Source organism: Apus apus, chromosome 1, assembly GCF_020740795.1.
Source record: "Apus apus isolate bApuApu2 chromosome 1, bApuApu2.pri.cur, whole genome shotgun sequence".
Taxonomy (NCBI): Eukaryota; Metazoa; Chordata; class Aves; order Apodiformes; family Apodidae; genus Apus; species Apus apus.
In genome coordinates, this window is record NC_067282.1 from 164853722 (window position 1) to 164866184 (window position 12463).

Genomic DNA, 12463 nt, shown 5'->3' on the forward strand with positions numbered 1-12463 from the left:
GATATCTGTCACACAGAATTTTTTTTGTGGGTTTTTATTTATTGATTGATTTTATCCAGTATGGCTGACAAGCTGACTCATTTATGCTTCCGTGTTACTATTTTGTAGCACTGGTACAGTGTTAATTCTCCTCTGGTGTTTTCCAGGTATTGCAAGATCTGTTTAGAAAATACATATTGACAAACTTGAAGCTGACTTAATTTCTTCAAGAGTGACTAGAGAGCGGCCTAAGCATGCTTGTGATTTGTATTAAGGAGATTTACTGAGTTAAATAATGATCTGTGGGGTGTTAGCATTTTTCTTTATTACTAGTAGACTGGAAGGTATATAGTTGTCATTATGCAAGACAAATAAAACGTTTTGCTTCTTTCAGAATACAAAGTGGAGGTATTTGTTGACAAATTCTTTCTCTCCTATGTTATTTAAATATATATATGCCCTATATAATTACTAGGGTGTATTTTTTTTCCTATTCTTAATATATTTAAGAAATGCTTTAGTATTCCTGCCTCTGCTGACCGTGTTTTTGCATTGGTTGTCATAACTTCCCAAATTTCTGCTGCCTTTTTACTTAAAGTTTATATACTATTCATATCCATTCCTAAAATTCTGATTTGATATTGATTTTCACAGTTTTATTTATTAAACATTTTATTTTTAACGTATGCCGTTCCTTTGCTTTATTTTATCTCTGTACTATGGTAACTTCCTAATCAAATTGCTTTGTAGAATAACAGCTTCTGGTCCATGTGATACCCACTCAAAACAAACATAACCCCACAAAAAATCCCCAATAAGACTTGAAAATTGCCTCTTTTAAAATGCCCTGTATTGTGTATATATAGTGGTATATACTGTTATAAATGACTCTATGTAAACTTAGATTATTTTACTTGTTGGCTGTTGTCTTCCTGTCCATTTTTCAATGTAATTGGGATGTAAGCTGTTTCCTAGGAGCTTGTGATTACTTGCAGTTTCTTATTTAATCTGTCAGAATGAGTTTCTAATGGGACAATTGTACCAAAGTATTTCCTGTTTAGATAGACGGGGGTGTCCGATGTCAAAGCTGGTACTTCTGTCATGCTCTTTTGGGAGAGAAAAAGTTCACAAAGTGGATGTTGTTTTTCCGTTTTTGGCTACAGATAAATTGTTAGAAATCTCTGTTAAGCAGTCCTCACAGCTGTTTTCTTGTGTTGGTGAAAAATTTGGATACAGTTGTTGGAGGTGGGACTGGGATTGCTGCCGGGACAGAGGAAGCACACGGAGGTGAGCACAGGTTTTCTCTTCCTCCCAGCCACTGAGGGTTTGCTCAGCGAGTTTCCTGATGTGGCTAGCCTATGGAAAATGGAATATTAAGTTACACTGTGGCAAAACCGACTATTTTAGAAGTTGCAAATAATATCTGTGTAGATGAGCAGCTGCATAGCTAGCCTTTGAAAGAGAGGGAGTTTGGTGTTGAATACTTTTTTTATTCTTTATACTTGACAGAGGCTTGTGGTGCATTTGATTATAATCTCTGTATTTGTTTGTACAAACAGTTTTATTAACTGAAACCAGGCAAAGTATTTCCTGGAAGTTATTTTAGAAGATTGTTTATCAAATTCAGCATGGTCACAGAACGAGTACACCCTTATTTAACTTTGAAGGGATTCCTGAAGTACCTAGTCTGACTCGAATTTTGGCTTTAGGTGTAGGCTGAGTTGATCTTATCCTTGCAGAGGATTTATTTGAGTCTTGGTGACCTTTGTCTGATGCAAGTACCTTACCTTTTGGGGATCATAGTAACATTTCTTAGTGTAGGTTAAATGAGAAAAAAGACTTTGGATAGGATGTTTCAAGTGAAGCTGTGTGTTTAGCTACAATATGGAATATAAAAATGTGTACAGAAATTACCTGACACTGAATTTTTTAACATTGTCTATGCCTTATGTGCTCCTTTGACTAATTGCTTCTAACTTTCAGCAGATCAGAAAGCAAACCAGGTCTCCATTTATTTTGGCTTTCTGCTGAGTAAGTCAGAAATTGAGCTATTTTAAAATATAGTTATGTGTGTATGTATGTAGCAAACCCCATCTTTTCTAAAAAGGAAGATTGGAGAGCTCCTTCTCTTTTTTTTCCTGTTAAAAGGTAAAGTTAAAATGTGGATGTGTTACTGATGAGTGTAAAGCATAGTATGCTCTCTCTAGGTGTTTAAACTGCTAACAGGATTATCCTGGAGTTTTATCAACCTGTCTGTTGCACTGCTTTGGAGCTAAGGCTGCCCTGAGGAGCACTGAGGTGTTACTTATGGCACATCTGGCAAAGGTGATGTCTGACTCCTGCAGAGTTGCAAGAACTGGAAGCTGCAGGTTTCTCTCCTTTTTACTATGTGAATAAACAAAATCTGTATTAAAAAACACAGTTCAAAGAAAGAGCAACTGTTTGGTATTTACTGTAACAAGTTTGACTAATATGCTTTGGGCTAGTTTCACTAAAACTATTTAATTGTTTTTTAGACAGTTCTTAGTTTTCTGCTAAAATTTTAGTGAGGCTATCAGAATACTCCACGTTCATCCTGAACCTACTGATTTGCAATGTACATCAGCTTTGAGACTCAGTAGTATTTTTGAGGTGCTGAAAATGCTTTCTAATTTATTTAGTCAGCTCAGAGAATTGTAAATTTGGTCATGAACTGAAAAATTTGCTGGGATTTCTCTTAGAGGATAACTTTTCTTTTCCCAGTCTAGGAACAGGAAGTAGGGGTATGTTTAGATGATTTTGTTACAAAATGCAGATTTTATAATGTAATGCATTTACCACATTTAAGTAATTTGATTAATGTTTTAAGCAAATCAAAGTGCCACTTTTACTCCTAATTTAATTATTTTTTCCATCCAGTTACACATGATAATGTTGAATTTTTGCATGTAAAATGTATATAAATCTAACTGATGTATCATTCATACTTCACATGTATTTTTGATGCTATTATGTTAAATTGAATTATACAAGTCAGTTGTTTATTTACACAGGCTTTCCTACTTAGGGAATAAAAAAGCCCAGAATAATACTGGCCGTAGCAGCTTACTAAAACTATGCTTTTATTTCTAATATATTGTATGATGATGAGGATAAAACCACACATGGCAAGTGCTAATTGAATTAGTTGCAAACTTCAGTGTCCTACTGCCTTTTTGTACTTGTAGTCTTGATTTCTTGTGTTAAAGAAGCTTTTTGCTGTCAACAATAAAATACAATAGGAACGTGAGCACACAGAAAGTCTGTCTTAGTTTAGAATCTATCTAGATTCTATCAACATGTACATTTTTCTGCCTTGATGGGATGAAGTTTTATCATTGCTTTTATTAAATTCAGTGTTACTACTTTTATTCTACTCAGCATTGCCACTTCACTTGGCTAAAGTTAGAAAGCACTGAGGACTTTGTTGAGATCCTGCTAAAGCAGAATATTAACTGTCTGTTAATGACTGGATCACTAATGTAGCTCATAATAATTGACAGTGGAGCACTGAGAGATGTGGTCAGGTTTACTTTCTTCCAGGACAGTGCAGTTGTGTTCCGAAGAACTCAGAGCTGCGTAGAAGTGATAGTCAGAAGCAGAGGAAAAAAGGGAAACTTGTCATATGTGGTTTAAATTAAATCCAAGGAACATAAAAGTGAACAAACCTGTTTGTTTATGTAAACAGGATTAGTTTTGTAAGTTTTCTTCATGCCTTTTTATTTTGCTAGATGGTTAATTTGGTTAAGAACCTGTATTAGAGGGTATCAGTATGTTAGTTCTTTGAAACGGAAAAGATTCATGTTTGGCACATGAACTTGTTTGGTTGCACATATACTAAAAGCAGGTTATGTTTACTCAGGAAAAAATTTAAGTGTTTGAAATATGATTGACATATTCTTCATTTGATGGGGACAGAAATACATACACTATATGACAGTGCCTTCTCCTTCTCAAATTTAATATTTACACATTGTGTGACCAGGAAAGCTAATCACTATTTGCCAAATTTGTAACCGTAAATGCTTAAAGAAAGCAAAGCTGCATAATTGCACTGTATTTTTACAGTATGAGAATCTTGCTTACTCCTAAAACCCATTTCTTCGCAATGATTAAAGACTTCTGTACCTGTCAGGAGGTGGCTGTGGAGGTTTGTGCGTCTGTGTCTGACTGAGCATGATGCATCAGCCAAAACTGTTGAAATTGCCTCAGAACACAAACTGCCAAAGCACAGGCTGGGAGCCATTAGTGAAATGAATGAGTTTAAAATTCAGTTCTGGATTTAACTCCTAAATTCAAAGATCTGGCATAGATTTCAACAACATACAGCTAAAATGAGAATCTGTCATATCTTATGTGTACATCCCTACCTGCTTAAGCCTTCAGGGTTCAAACCAGCTTGTGAATTTGTACATCATACTAGCTGTAATACCACACTGTCAGTCAGTTCTTCATTTCTCTGTTTCCCTCGGTGAACTCACACTTCTTGGAACTACCATGTGGTTATAAAGCTAAGAAACCTGAATCTACATTTAAAAGTGAGTTCTGTTCCACTGAATGTACTAGTTTTGTTTTTAAATTGAAAGAAACCAGAAGAAACAGCAGAAGTGGTTTCTCAGATGCTCAGTATTATGAGTTTAAGCAAGAGCCTTGCTTGTGTGGAGTTTAGGCAAAGGTTGTGTCATGCAGTCCTTTGGGTTCAGTATTTTCACCAACTTCATATCAAAATATTAAGCCAGGGCATTCAGGAAAACAGAACTGCTCCAGGATCAGTATTTTTGTCTTAAAATGCTATTTGGTTTGATCTATTCTGAAATAATTTTCTAAGGACTACCATGTTTTTCCATGACATTTCCAGGTTTGCTTGGGGGTTTTTGTCAGGCTTTTTCAGGGTATTTTTTTTGGCATGTTTTCCTGAGATTTTTTTCTTTGAGTTGAAATAAATTAATACCAATAAAGTTTAAAATGAAACATTTAGTAAGGTAGTTTTAGTTAAGACATGAGTTCTAGTGTGGTAATTTCAGGTGTTCCTGAGAACAGATTTGCACACTTCTAAAAAGAAAAAAGAAGTTACTTGAAAGTAGATTTGCATGTAATACACGAGGTAGCCTGGAATAGTTGAGGTTTTTTTCAGCAAGAACAGGAAAGCAGGTTATTTTGTCCACATCATGTCTGTCAGAGTGAATCTTGATGAAATCACTGAGGTTGTTAACAAGAATGGTAGCATCTCTGGTTATAGTAAATAACATGTTACAGCCCCACTTTTCCTCCTCCCCTTATTTATCTCAGCAGGTGGTTAGAGGACAAGAATAACTCTACCTCTACTTAAAACATGCTAAAACCACTTAAATTGCAGTCCTGATTAAGAACTATGATTAAGCATTCATTAGGGTTTAAATACTGGGAAGTCCCTGTGAAATTAGTTTTATAAACACATAGATTTTTATCAATCTCAACAGCCATAGATTTTTGTGTTTTTCATGTATTGTGCCCTTAATTAAATGTTCAGGATTAACTGTATAAATTACAAACTAGCAAAGCTTAAATGTGTGTAATTAATTTAGTAGTTCAGTGTACTAGAGACAACAAGGCAAAATTGTAGTATGGAAATTACATTACACACTTACACTTAATAGAGCTAAATGGTTTTGTGTAGCTCCTGGTTTTATCTACCCATTGGAGCTAAAATAAAATTTGAGTGAACTAATATTGAGATGTGCATATGACAGGATGTTTACATAAAGTGAAATTAATGACTAGAGAAGTTTGAGTTCTGGAATGATTTGTCTATTTTTGTCAGTGTTTGACAGCTCTGCAGCATTCAAATTAAGTAATGATGGTTAATGGGTGCTCGGTTTCAATAGTCTCTGCATGCCTTCCCCGTGAGACTTGAATGGACATGAAACTTTGCGTCAGCCTCAAGTAGTATTGTCTATGTAGGAGACAATGTCTTGCTCCCCTGCTTTTGCAGGTGTCTATAAGGATTTTCATTTTCTGCACTTCCAAGTGAAACACTTCCAAGGAATTTTTTCTGGAGAAAAGTTTGCTATTCTCTGGGAGAAAGGGTTTGACATTTAAAATTTTGCCAAGATTGACTCATATTCTGGGGTGAGAGAAATACACGCAATAAACTTGAAACTGCTGAAACTTGCAGAAGCAGTGAGATGCTCTTGGAGTGCTTTGTTAATTTAAATTATTGGATATAGAATCTATCATTTTAACAATTTTGTATGGACCAGCACTGCAGAATTTTAAATAGCAGGCTATTCTTAACTGAAAATAACACACACATGCCTCATGCACATACTATTCACAAACAAGTTTTAAAAAAATAACACTAGTGTAGCAAAAGGGTAATATTACTAGTTTATCAAGAATATTGCAAGGTAACCATTCCATTTTTGCTAGTAAACATACTTTAAAAAAGTAAAATAATTAATCCTAAAACTATATTTTGTGAATATGCAAAGATTATTATCTGGTATTACCCCAGCTCACTGAAAAATATAAGCTGTGACTTGTGGGTTGGCTAAATGAACACTGGAAATATTACAGTTAATTTAGTAATTGTTCAATATTTGTCATCTGTAATACTAGCTTAGTGCCTGAAGTTCTTTTATAACACCAAAACTATCCTAGTTCATACTGTAAATGTGAATATGAGCAGCAGCCTTTCCACCCTGTATGTACTGTATTAAAAAAGAATGCTCAGGAAATGTCAAATACGTGCTTTTTTAGTGACTCCTTAAATAGCAAATAAGTGCAATAATTGCTCATATTTCATGGCCTAATTTATTGATCATTCTTACTACCTTTTATCCTAGAAGCATTGCAAATAGTCACTGAATCTGAGGACACTGTCATTATTAATATTAGATTCTTAAAATGCCACGTTTTGTACGAAAACTTTGAATTAATGACCTGCAAACAAATTTAAGGTGCAAAAAATACTCATTTGTTCTCTTGGCTTTAACTGCCAGGTTACCTAGAATCTGTCACATCGAAATTAAATACAGGTTACGATTTCATTTCGTACATGTTATCTGTCACTTCACTTGTTTGTGCTGCATTCTTAATTAATGTGCAACAGAAGTATGTTACAGAAAGTGGTAAGTGTTGCTCAAGCTTGCTTTGGATCTTCTGACCAAATTTCTTTTTATATCTTCTCAATTAGTAGGTTATTGAAATAAAAAAATTAAGTTAAGTATTGCAATACGTAAGTTTATTTCTCTTCTCCCAAGGAGAGTGAAGGTGTACAGAAGATATTCGTAATCAGTGTGACTAGTCAACTGTAATGTCCTCTGTCCTAACAAAAACTTTCCTCATAAGGCAAAAATCATTGCAGACTGAGACCGATTTTCAAACGGAGGCCATTATTTGGTGGTGCTGAGCTCACTGGTGGACCCAGGTAGAAGTGGTAATTGCTGAGTTCACACTGTGACATGCTCTTGGCAGCATTGTTTCAGAGGACTGACTCTACCTGAAACCACCTTTTAATGACAAGTAGTGAATTTAATTCTCTGCAACATCTATTCCTGTCTCAGTTTCAGTTGAAATTGTTGAGGGAGGGAGGACAGCCAGGTAGACACAGTGAGTAACGTCATTTCCTTAGGAAATCTGTACAAATGAGGAAATAGGCTAAAACGTACTATAAATTTAAAAGAGTGGTAGAAGTGGATGCGAATTTAGAAGTGTGTTGTTTGAAAAGTGTCAGGTTGAAACAAGAAGCTTTATCACAGGGCTTGCAATGGGCAAAATTTCACAGTAAAACAAAATTTTGTTTCTCTGACAGTGAAATTAGGACATGAAGATGAATTTCAGAACAGTGCTTCTCTGAATGTAAAAAGAACATTGTAATACAATAAAAGCAAGTAATTCTGCTTTACTCACATAAAGGTAGTAATATATTTCTGTTGTTATTTATATAAATTTAAATTCTAATTGCTTTTCTGATCCACTTTAGATCCAGTTCAGGAAAGTATGTTGTCATAGCTAGAAGAGTATGTGATGGCAGAGGGGACAAGCAAGAAAAGTGAAGAGAACAGGAGCTGCTTTTAACCAGCTCTACTGCTAGGTGTGGATGCCCTCCCTTAATTTGATTCTCGGGTATGTTAACAAAAATGATAATGTCCTGCTTAGTTCTGTTGGACTTTCTGTGTTTGGTTCATGAGATATAGCAAAGTTCTCCAGGCCACTGCATGAGGTCTTTCACCGGTGTCCAGCATTCCCACAGGAATTCAGAATGGTTGTTTGTATTGTTTTATCTCTCTAAGTCTAATATTCTTTTCTGTGTTCATATTTTTGACTCCACTCAGTACTAAGAATAAATAAATAAAAATGAAATGTGGTGACAGAGTCAAATATACAATGTTTATTTTCTGCTATTAGAGGCAAAATATATTGATTTGTGGAACAGACCAGGATACTACTCAGGTAACAATAAAAACTATGTTTTAATCTGTCTCTAGAGAATAGTGGGGAAATGTCAAATGTCTAACCTCATTAGATGTCATTATGTTGTTAGATGTTGTAATTGACCAAAACCAATAAAAATTGCAGTCCAAAGTAAGGTACATGCAGTAAAGCTTTGCTGCATGTATATGGAACAGTAGTCCAACCGATTGCTTGTCTCTTTCCATATGAGATTTCTGATTGATTTTTTTTTTTAATATAGACTTGCTTTTCCTGTCTCTTGGGGATGAGTACTGCCTGCTGAGTTTTATGTGTGGTTACTGACTGAGGGACTAAGCGCTCTAGATATCTCTTTTAGAGCTGTCTATTTTTAAGATTGCCTACTGATTTAGGTCTACAAATTCACCTATGTATTTAACACCCAATAGTAAGGAGAGCCAGCTGGATCACATGCCACTTGTGCAGGGATATGAAGTCATGGTGCATACAGTTAAAACCTAGCATATTCAGCAGGCATCAGGCTATCCTCTTCTGGGTCATCAGAAAGGACTTCTGAAAAAAGTGTAAACCAGCATTTTGTTTAACAGGTATGTTGTTTCCAGGACAGGTTGCACCTACCTAGGGTTGGTCTCTGTGGGAGCTGGGCATTGTTGATCTTTGCAGGTCTTTGCAGTCCAGGTTTCAGGTTGTTGCAGAAATAGAAAGTGTTTTTCTTTCCTGGGTATTAGTATACTTCCTTAGAGATTTCATCTTTGTTCTTATCAGAAGAGGTAACCAGACTTTGTATTATCAACTTTGCTTTGTTTTGCTTCCTCTATGACTAATTAGCCTAGTTTGTAAATTAGTTCCCAAAGAAAATGGGGTTTATGTAATTGCACTGTCCAGCTGTTGTTCTGTTTGGGGCCCGCTGGCTCACTTCCATTAAATTTGGCGGAGTAATTAATGCCTCATGCAGAATTGCTGCCTTTTTACCAGTTTGTGGAGGCTGGGAATGGGGTTAAGAGACAGGACATGGGGATGAAGCAAAGCTTGAGCATGAGCTCCCATGCTCTTCTGGTTGCCCAGAAGGTGGCTGGTGTGTGCTCTACAGATTTGGTGGGTGAGCCTACATTTGGAAAGAGCTTTAAGACAACCCATAGTTTCACTCTGTGGTAACTGAGGCTCTAGATGTGAACTAAGGATCATGAAGGGAGAGACTGGGAATAGGGAGATGAATGCCAAGAACCAAAAATACTCCTAGGACTGTAGTAGATGAGGAAGAGAAAGGCTGGTGGCTATCTATCCTCGGTGCAGTGACTGGGACAAAAGTCATTGTGGGAATTCATCTTTTTTATTCACTGTAATGTCAGTGGAACTCTTATTATTTGCATCTTATATGTGCAGTACTTTTGTAAAAAATTTCAGGCTGAGGTATCGAAGAGAAGACTGTGGACGCTGCTGCTTTAAGTTTATCATGCTGTTCTGACAGGCTTTCCTTTTGGGGTTGAGATGTCAGCCTTTAACAACAGAGACGCTTCTGGCGCTTGATAAATACTGCTTTTTGAAGTGACTATGAAGACAGTGCAATGAAAGTCGAAGTAGAAATGGAAAAACATCGAGATAAAATTTCTTTTATAACATTTGTTTCTTGGCTTTCCTACTTAGGGTGATCATCAGAGGTGTCTTTCCTACGGAAAGTGCTGAGAGTGATAGGGTCTGTCAAATACCTGTGGGGGTGTTAAGGAGAAAAAGGACAAGGAGGAATAGGATGCACTGTATACATGTTCTTCAGCAATAGGATCAATTGCATTTGCTTTTCTTCACCTTAAGATAGGTAATAACTTTTTTGGAGGCCACAGTGGGTACAAGGCTTGTTTTTAAGTAATCTTTGTTTAGGGAAGCTCAAATGTATTGTTTTTTAAGTTATTCAGCTGTCTTCATCAACTTCAGCTTCTGCAGCTTCTGTTGTCCCATAATAAAATTGTTAAAACAGTTGTTCAGATAGTATAATCAGTTATGAGGAACATTATTTAAGCCTCACAAATATGTTCACTTCTAATATCAGTACTCTTCCATTTGCATATGCAAGTTAATTCTTTAATTATCTTAATAGTTACTCTTCTATCATCCTAAAATATATAATCTCGCAGATTGTTTATCTTTGCTTGTCATGAATGTGCAATCTCTGATAATACATGAGAAGTGTATTTGAGCTCTCCTGATTCTTGCCATGTATGGCACAATAAACTGCCCAAATTTGGTCAAATATTTTTAGCCACTTAGTCATATGTCTTTTAATGTGCTGCATATGTAAGCTTTTGATTCACTTAGCAACAGTATTTTTATGAGTATGTCTTGCCAATTTTTCATATGTATACTTGAAAAACGGGCAAGGATTGTTCTGTGTTGGGTTCTGTTACAATCAGATAGTCTAGGTTTTTTTTTTTTATTAGTGCTAATCAATTTTAAGATATCCCTTTTTCACGTGTTATGAGTCTTAGAGGTTTTTAAGACACATCAATATAAAGCATAATGAAATTTAATATTAAGACATCAATATTTAAAAACACTTAGGCAATTCAAGAGTTTTCTGATATTTTTTTTTCTTAAAATAAATTTTTATTAAATAAATTTTTATTTTTCTTAAAATAAATTGGTGAATATCATTCTATACATAGGATATCAGTGGTCAGGCAAATTGGATATCCAGGAAAACTGGATACATGGCATGAGTGAAATATGGCTACACTAATGTCTGTTAAATGTAAACATTGGTGTTTCCTGAATTTTATTTCCTCCTGAACAGAGTTATGATGTCTTGTATTTAGCTCCTTTTAATTTAAGTAACAAAATACCTCACAAAGAGAGGCAGTTCTTTCAGAGCTTGTTACTAGCATGGAAGCATTGTATACTGATGATCACTGGAAGAAATTGAAGGCAATATGCTTAAGGAATTTGTAGTATTTATTGTTGGAGTATGTTTTTAAATCATTTTATTAAAAGCATTGCTGATTTTAGGGATGGATAAGACTAAAAAGATAATTCAAATAATCCTTTAGGATGGCAGACTACCTGGAAAGGCAGGAATGTTTATGAATGTTTTCACTCAAGAATGTGTTTTTCTTTTCAGTTGAAAAATGAATAGTGCAAGCAGTATACTGCAGTCTAGTTGCAGTCTAGCTGCAAGTTTATGGATGAACAAGTCCAGATGAGACTTGTTGTTAAAACAGTTCTGTGTTGCATTCTAAACAAAGCCATAAGTTTGTACCTAACTAAAGGAGATGGGGTCAAAGAGGGATAATTTATTGCTGTTTTTGTTTGGCTGGTTAAACGAGGCAGGAACACATTTCCCTTATGGTGTAGCTGTTGCCTCAGCACTGCAGAACAGAAGAAGGCTTCAGGATTCATCTTGGAAGGCACAATTGCTTAAATAAGGAAGTCTGAGATTTTTTTGCCATAATAAAGCAATGTATAATTTTGAATCTTTATTGCTGTACAAGTATTCTGAAAAGTAAAATTTATACCTAATGCATTTAATTAGAGGCATCATTCTCTAGAAGGATTTAGGAGCCCAGCAGTAAAAGTTCTCATTTCAACCTTCTGGTTATTTAGTACTGTTGATTTATTAAGCTAAAGAATTAATACCGGTCTTGTGGGGTCTAGCTGTTTTGAGTCCTAGCTGTCCTGAAATGCAGAGGGACTTCTCTCTCTGTTGCTCTGCCCTTTTAAGGGCAGCAGTATGGAAGTTGGCAAGAAAACTCAGTGAGCACCCTGTGAGAAAAATACTCAAACACAGAGAAGGCAAAATAGAAGCCAGTCAAGATGGAGATCTGGAGAGCGGCAGTAGTTTTGCAGCTGGACAACACTGTTTGCTTGGTAATTAAGAGATGTGCACAACTGAGAACATCTTTGCAATATGTCAGATTGATACTCAAGTCAGTTTATAAACAGCAGTGATTAATAGCCTGTTAAAAGACGTATGGTGGTATAGAATATGCTGCAGTAGAAAACAGCAGGGGGGTGTTGAAATGCAACATAACATCCCCTTCCATGCTCCTTAGTATCGACTGTGTTA

At 35.7% G+C, this 12463-nt stretch overlaps 1 protein-coding gene across 5 annotated transcripts in view; it reads left to right on the plus strand.

Annotated features, from left to right (window-relative positions):
• The window catches only part of PPP1R12A (protein phosphatase 1 regulatory subunit 12A), a 120676-nt gene that overhangs the window by 36296 nt on the left and 71917 nt on the right, over positions 1–12463 (plus strand). Inside the window, exon 1 of one of the 5 annotated variants that reach the window (XM_051610051.1) lies at positions 8084–8103. The exons of the other annotated variants lie outside the window; for them this stretch is intronic. The gene's annotated coding sequence lies outside the window, so the exon portion shown is untranslated. Of the gene's footprint in view, positions 1–8083; positions 8104–12463 lie in introns of those variants that run through there. 5 annotated transcript variants of the gene reach the window in all.